Source organism: Erinaceus europaeus, chromosome 12 (assembly GCF_950295315.1).
Source record: "Erinaceus europaeus chromosome 12, mEriEur2.1, whole genome shotgun sequence".
Classification (NCBI taxonomy): Eukaryota; Metazoa; Chordata; class Mammalia; order Eulipotyphla; family Erinaceidae; genus Erinaceus; species Erinaceus europaeus.
The window spans coordinates 87,162,176-87,169,280 of record NC_080173.1 but is presented as its reverse complement, the minus strand read 5'-3'; the positions used below and the strand labels follow the sequence as shown (position 1 = coordinate 87,169,280).

The following is a 7,105-nucleotide window of genomic DNA, read 5'->3' as shown; positions in this document are numbered from 1 at the left end:
TTCCATCTCTGTGTCAGAACGAGAGCAATGTCCTGCCTTTGGATTCATATTTTGCCTGTTTTAACTCGAAAGCTCAGGGAGATTTGGGGTGGGGGGATGTGCTTAGATTAGGATGCACCACCCTTTGCAGGGTTAGGGTGCTGCAGGTGGTCCACCACTCAGCATATACATGCAGGGTTCTGGGGGCAGGAGCTGCTCAAGTGCTATCTACCTGTAAATACAGGGTAGGGGCTTAAGAAAGGGCCACATTTGACAAAGGCTGAAAATGTCTGCCCATTGGAGAAGGGGAACAAATACACAAGTGTCTACTGGTTAAACAGTTCTAGAGAATTTATCCTTTTTTAAAAAAAATTACTATTATAAAGGGTACAAATAGCCAATAACAACACTCCCTCTACCTCAGATATTAGGGGTCTCTTTGTCTCACATAGTAAGTGTCATAGGCAATCCGGAGCTGGTATAGCTGTTCAGTGCCAGTGGAGACCTAAGTCTTCCCATCTCTTCACTTCAGCTCGTTGGTTTCCCATTCTTAGTCATCAGAAGAATAAGATGACTGTTGTACCTCCAGTTCTCTCATTCATATTCCAGGCAGGAAGAAGACAAAGGGAGAAATGGAAATAAGTGAAAACACAAAGCCTTCCCAGAAATCTACGGCAGACTCCTGCATGAACTGTGTCACAAAGCCACCCTAAACGGCAAGGTAGAGAATTTTCCCATGGTACTTATCCACCCCAAGCAAAATCAGGGTTCTGGGAGGAAGAAGAGGGCACTAGATACTCAGCCACCACCTGGTGACCTGTCTCACAATGTCAGAACTAGAATCCAGGCCTGTCTTTCTTCAGAGACCATGTTCCTTTCTGCTCAACATACCAACTTCCTGGCAGAAAAGACATGATCTGAATACCCCCCACTCAATACACAACAACTTCCCAGAATAATCAACAGTGTTATTTGCATTATTTATTTATTTATTTTATTTATTTATTCCCTTTTGTTGCCCTTGTTGTTTTATTGTTGTAGTTATTATTGTTGTTGTCGTTGTTGGATAGGACAGAGAGAAATGGAGAGAGGAGGGGAAGACAGAGAGGGGGAGAGAAAGATAGACACCTGCAGACCTGCTCCACCGCTTGTGAAGCGACTCCCCTGCAGGTGGGGAGCTGGGGTTCGAACCGGGATCCTTATGCCGGTCCTTGTGCTTTGCGCCACCTGCGCTTAACCTGCTGCGCTACAGCCCGACTCCCTGCTATTTGCATTTTATAAGCAAGAACACAGTCTCAGAAGTCACACATGAGCTGACTGGCAGAAAGGCCGTCAGAGGGCCTGCTCTCCTTACCCCAGCTCAGGGCACTCACTCCTCAGCCTGCCAGCCCATCCACATCACTGAGAAGACAGCCTATATGCCTTGGTTGGATGAGCAGCCCATTCGGGGAGTGTGGGGGTGAGAAAGGAGGAGTGAGTGACTTGATGCTGGATCAGCGGGGCCTTGAGGGCTCGTAACTGATGGAGGACTGGCCCACGCAGTGGGTAAGCCATCATCTCCTTGATGTCCACTGGCTTAAAGGTCTTGGCTTTGTAGGTGCCCTTCCCCCCCCCCCCCACACACACACTGCCCACCATCTGATTCAGGATGGTTATATCCTGCAGGTGTGTCTTCATTCCCTGGGCTTCTCCACCTGCACCACCTTTCTGGGATTTGCAGCAACTAAAACTGCTGCTTCTGCCCCTGGCCTAAGGGTCTGCTCCCACCACTGCCCGGAGGGCTGCAGCTGCATCAGCTGCTTCTTAGACAGGCCTGGAAGTGGGGGGAGAGCCAGCCAAGCGTGGGGGGGGGGCTTACGGATTGCTTCTTCTGCTCCTGGTTCTTTGAAAAGCTCTCTGTATTTCCAGATTTATTTAAGAGCGAGAAAACCCAAAGCATGTGATGTCGGGGACCAAACTTGGGACCGCACACTTGAGAGCCCAGTGCTTTATCCACTATGCCACCTCCACGGTCACAAGTTCCATACTTTTCATGCAGTCTTCAGGTGACTCTGACATGGCTAATCCATTTACTCCTTCACTCAGTTTCTCTTTCCAGCCCCGCCTGTCTCACTGCTGCTTTCTTTCTTTTCTCTTTTTTTCCCCTTTTTGTTGCCATTGTTGTGGTTATCATTATTGTTATTACTGATGTCGTTGTCATTGGATAGGACAGAGAGAAATCAAGAGAGGAGGGGAAGACAGAGGGGGAGAGAAAGACAGACACCTGCAGACCTGCTTCACCGCTCATGAAGCGACTCCCCGGCAGGTGGGGAGCCAGAGGCTCGAACCGGGATGTTTATGCTGGTCCTTGCACTTCAGGCAATGTGCGCTTAACCCACTATGCTACCACCTGACCCCCTTCCCTGCTGCTTTCTTAGTGGACTATGAAAAGAACAGTCAGGGTTGCATGGTGCCTGTATGCTGGGTACTGTTCTAAGCACTTGATGTGTACTAGCTCACTTTACCCTTAGAGCAAGGTCACCCCCTCCAACTTACAGGTGGCAGGACTGATGGCTCAGTCACTGGTCTGATCCCACACAGGTCATCAGCAGCAGAGTTGGGATTCAGACCCAGTCTGATAGAACCAGAACCTGAGACTTTGATTACTCTGCTCAGTGGCTAAGAAAGTGGAGAAAAGCAGGAAAGTTTACATATTAAGATTTAAGACACCTGGAAAATGATATTTACTGGGGATTTCGTAACACTACTGTGTAGACAGAAAACTCAGTAAAACCCAAACATGTGTCCCTCCTGAACAAACAAAAGTATGCAGAACAGGACTTCAGTGAAGAATTGAGTAGGTGGGCCAGGCAGTAGTGCACCCAGTAGAGTGCACACATTAGCATGCACAAAGACTTGGCTTCAAGCCTCCCCCCCACCCCCTGTCACCGCTACAGGATGGGGGGAGGGAGAAGCTTCATGAGCACTGAAGCAATGCTGTCAGTGTCTCTTCCTCTCACTCTCTATCTTTTATTAGCGACTCAATATTGACTTACAAAATTACATGTCAACAGGGGTATAATTCCACACCATTGCCACCACCAGAGTTGTGAATCCCCAGTCCCTCCACTGCAAACCACCACGGTTCTCCCAAGGTTGCAGGCATGGGTTAACCGTCATCTCTACAACTGTCTGTCTACATCTGCCCATAATCGCCCCCCTTTCCTTCCTTTTTCCTTTCCTTCCAGGCTCAGGCCCAGTTCTTTTTTTTTTTTTTTTAACTATAATCTTCCCCCATTCCTTTTTTTAAAAAAATATTTATTTATGTATTTCCTTCTGTTGCCCTTGTTGTTTTATTGTTGTAGTTATTGATGTCGTTGTTGTTGGATAGGACAGAGAGAAATGGGGGGGGGGAGACAGAGAGGTGAAGAGACCTGCACTGCTTGTGAAGTGACTACCCTGCAGGGGGGGAGCCGGGGGCTCAAACCTCTTCCTTCTGCTTTGCACCACCTGCGCTTAACCCATTGCGCTACCGCCTGACTCCCCAGGTCCAGTTCTCTCTACTCCTCCAAGCCACATATAACCCTGCTACTACATCTAAATATCTCTCCCATTTTCATCTGCTCTCTCTGGGGCATGATGGAGCTGGAGTTCAGAGCCTCTTATCCTCTGCCTCTTATCACTTCTCCCCCACTGGGAATATGGATCAAAGTTTTTTTTTTTTTTTTTTTTTTTTGGGGGGGGGACAGAGTCGGGCAGGTGGCGCCAAGCACAAGGATTGGTAGAAGGATCCCAGCTGGAGGCCTCGGCTTCCTAACTGCAGGAGAGTCGCTTCACAAGCAGTGAAGCAGGTCTGCAGGTGTCTATCTTTCTCTCCCCCTCTCTGTCTTCCCCTCCCCTCTCCATTTCTCTCTGTCCTATCCAATGACGATAACAACAATAGTAACTACAACAATAAAAAACAATAAGGGCAACAAAAGGGAATAAATAAATACATATTTTTAAAAAGTTGTTTTGAGGGTATGAAAGATAGGAGTTCTGGCTTCTGTAACTGCTTCTCAGCTGGACATGGACATTGGCAGGTCGATCCACACCCCCAGCCTGTTTCTGTCTTTCCCTAGTGGGGCGGGGCTCTGGTCTTCCTCTCTTTCTCTCACTTCTCTCTCAACTTCTATGTCTTTATCCAATATACATATATCTATATTATATATAGTTTTATATAACACATATAATATATTTATTTAAATATATCATTTATTTATTTTTAATGACAGAAAGATACACACAGAGAGCTACCAGAGCTCAGTTCTGGTTTATGAGGATGCTGGGGATTGAACCTGGGACTCTGGAGCCTCAGGCAAGAAAGTCTTTTGCATAACTATTATGTTGTCTTCCCAGCCTTTTTTTTATTTTTATTTTTAAGAACTGAGTAAGTGTTCTTGAGGCTGAAGAAAGAACATGAGGACCTCCAGGTCATATACATAATACTTATGGATCTAATGAATTTATTGGGGGGACGGGTAGTAGCACAGCGGGTTAAGCACACATGGCGCAAAGTACAAGGACTGGCGTAAGGATCCCAGTTCAAGCCCCCAGCTCCCCACCTGCAGGGGGTTGCCTCAAAAATGGTGAAGCAGGTCTGCAGGTGTCTATCTTTCTCTCCCCCTCTCTGTCTTCCCCTCCTCTCTCCATTTCTTTCTGTCCTATCCAACAACAACAGCAATGACAACAAGAATAACAACAACAGTAACAATAGACAAGGGCAACAAAAAGGGAAAAATAGCCTCCAAGAGCAGTGGATTCAAAGTGCAGGCACTGAGCCCCAGCGATAACCCTGGAGGCAGAGAAAAAGAAGGAAAAAAAAAAAAAAAGAAAAAGAATTAAGTGGGAAAGAAGCTGAGGAAGCTAGGGCTTTGGCAGTTTCCAGTATAGTTGAATGCACCACTTTTATAGATGTGTGCTCATTGTTGTGGGGAATACAGAGTGAATAAAATGCAGTGCACTCAAAGCACACAAATCAGAATCAGCCAGAGGAAGAAATAGGAAAGGGAGGTCTGGGAGGGTCTCACCATGTGGTGCCCCCATCCCTGCGGAGTCAGAACACACCACACCCAGAGAATGACCGTCCTGGGTCATCAGTGCCCACAGAGCTTAAACTGGGGCCTCACCACATAGGCACAATTCAAGGACTCATGGATCTGTGGCTCAATCTTCAGCCTCTCACCCCCCACCCCCTGCAGAAACCAGGCTGCGGTCACATGCTTCAACACCCCCAAGCTTCTAATCACATGGTTAGTCTTTCTGGCTTGACCAGCTGCCATTCTGAGTCATCGTATTAGCACAAGCACAGGTGTGTTCTGAGAGGCTCTCCCTGTCTGACAAAGACACTCTCACAATTGGATGGACTTAAGCCTTTAAGAGTTCCCTGTCAGGAACCAGGGGCAAAGGTCAGCCAGAGGATCTAACAGAATAAACATAGGCAACCGGAACAAGGCAAGACAAGACCAATACCAATACCAAGAGAGAAGTTGAACCAAAGTTAGCAGGGATGATGGTTGAGTGCTGGAATGTTCCGAAGAAACCCTGATGGAGATTATAAAGTAGGTCTGCATGTTGAACAAAGGACCAGGTCAGAAAGACTTCCAGGTTTGACTTTTGCTGTATTAACTAGCTGGTATTTTTGTGACCCCAGTGGTGGCTAGAACATTGGATTTAAAAGCATAAAGTCCTGGGTTTGATCCCCAGCATCATATGTACCAGAGTGATGCTATGGTTCCATCTCTCTCTCATTAATAAACAACTCTCTAAAAACAGAATCAAACATGAATGAAATTCTTTTTTAACAGTTTTAATTGGATAGAAACATAGAGAAACTGAGAGGGGAGGGGGAGATAGAAAGAGACAGAGATACCTGCAGCCCTGCTTCACCACTTGTGAAGCTTTCCCCCTGCAGGTGGGGACCAAGGGCTTGAACCTGGGTCCCTGAACACTGTAATGTGTGCACTTAACTAGGTGCACCACTGCCTTGCCCCGTGATGAAAGAAATTCTTGGTCCCTGCCTGATGCCCACCAGAGATATGAAGTCTGACTTTCTCAGCAATTCTTGGTTCCAGCTAAGAGAAAAGTAAATATTGAACAAGCCATTAATCTAGAAGCTCAGGCTGACTTGGCCTATTATTTCCCAAGTGTTTTTTTTTTTTTTTAAGAAGTCTTTCTCCTAACGAGGGTGGGGGTGGGAGTGAAGGGGGGCTGGGAGGCACATTATAAAAGCATTCTGTGGCTAACCACATTGGGAAACAATGTGCCTTATGGTAACCTCTGAGGAACCTGTATAACATATTAGCGGGTTAAGCATGAAAGGCCTTATCGTCACTTACTTGGTTCTGTCAGATCTGTAATTCCCCTTAGTAACTGGCTTTATAACCTGCTCTCAGACACTAGTATTCCCGGAAGACACTCTGGGAAACACTGACATTAGTAGTTCATAAGAGGGTCCTGAAGAATCCAAGAGGGCTTACAATGGCATTTCTGGTGGAAGTGACCAGTGGTGGTGGAGAGAGGGATGCACTAGAGGTCTAGGCCATTGAAACTATGAGGAAACCTAAGGGTTCCCCTGACGTGGGCCCCAGGTGATGAGTTGGTCTGCAAATGACCAAGAAGGCCATCATTAAGTATTGGCTAGTCTTTCTTTTGTTTTTTGTTTGTTTGGTTTTGTTTTGTTTTTTGTTTGTTTTTGGAAGGTAATGCACCTCAGCTCTCGAGATTCCATGTATAAACAAAACCATTGGTAGCTGTCTTTCACCTCCTTCACTAAGCACACTTTTCATTTCAGTGTAGTATCCCACGGAATATATATCCCATAGCTTCCTCATCCAATCATCTCTCCACGCCGCATTTAAACTGAGTCCACCCCTTGGCTATTATGAATAATGTAGTTGTGGATATAGTTGTATATACCCCTTCAAATTAGTGATTTCATGTTTGGGATTCAGTCTTAACCTCCTGCCTTCCTACCACCCTTGCCCAGAGGGTAAGGTCCTCTGGAGTTTGAGAAACCATTTTTCTATTTCCACCTTAGTAGATAGGAGAGCACTAAACTGAAAGTAAAGAGGGTTTCTGAGAGCAAACCAAGACTGAAGTCTAGAAT

General features: G+C 46.3%; 1 long non-coding RNA gene across 1 annotated transcript; it reads left to right on the top strand.

The window, feature by feature from the left end:
* Window positions 1-5,389: 5,389 nt before the first annotated feature.
* Window positions 5,390-6,117, top strand: LOC132541752 (uncharacterized). Its single transcript, XR_009552849.1, has 2 exons — window positions 5,390-5,604; window positions 5,971-6,117. It is a non-coding gene; the product is annotated as an uncharacterized LOC132541752 (long non-coding RNA).
* The last annotated feature ends 988 nt before the right edge of the window (window positions 6,118-7,105 follow it).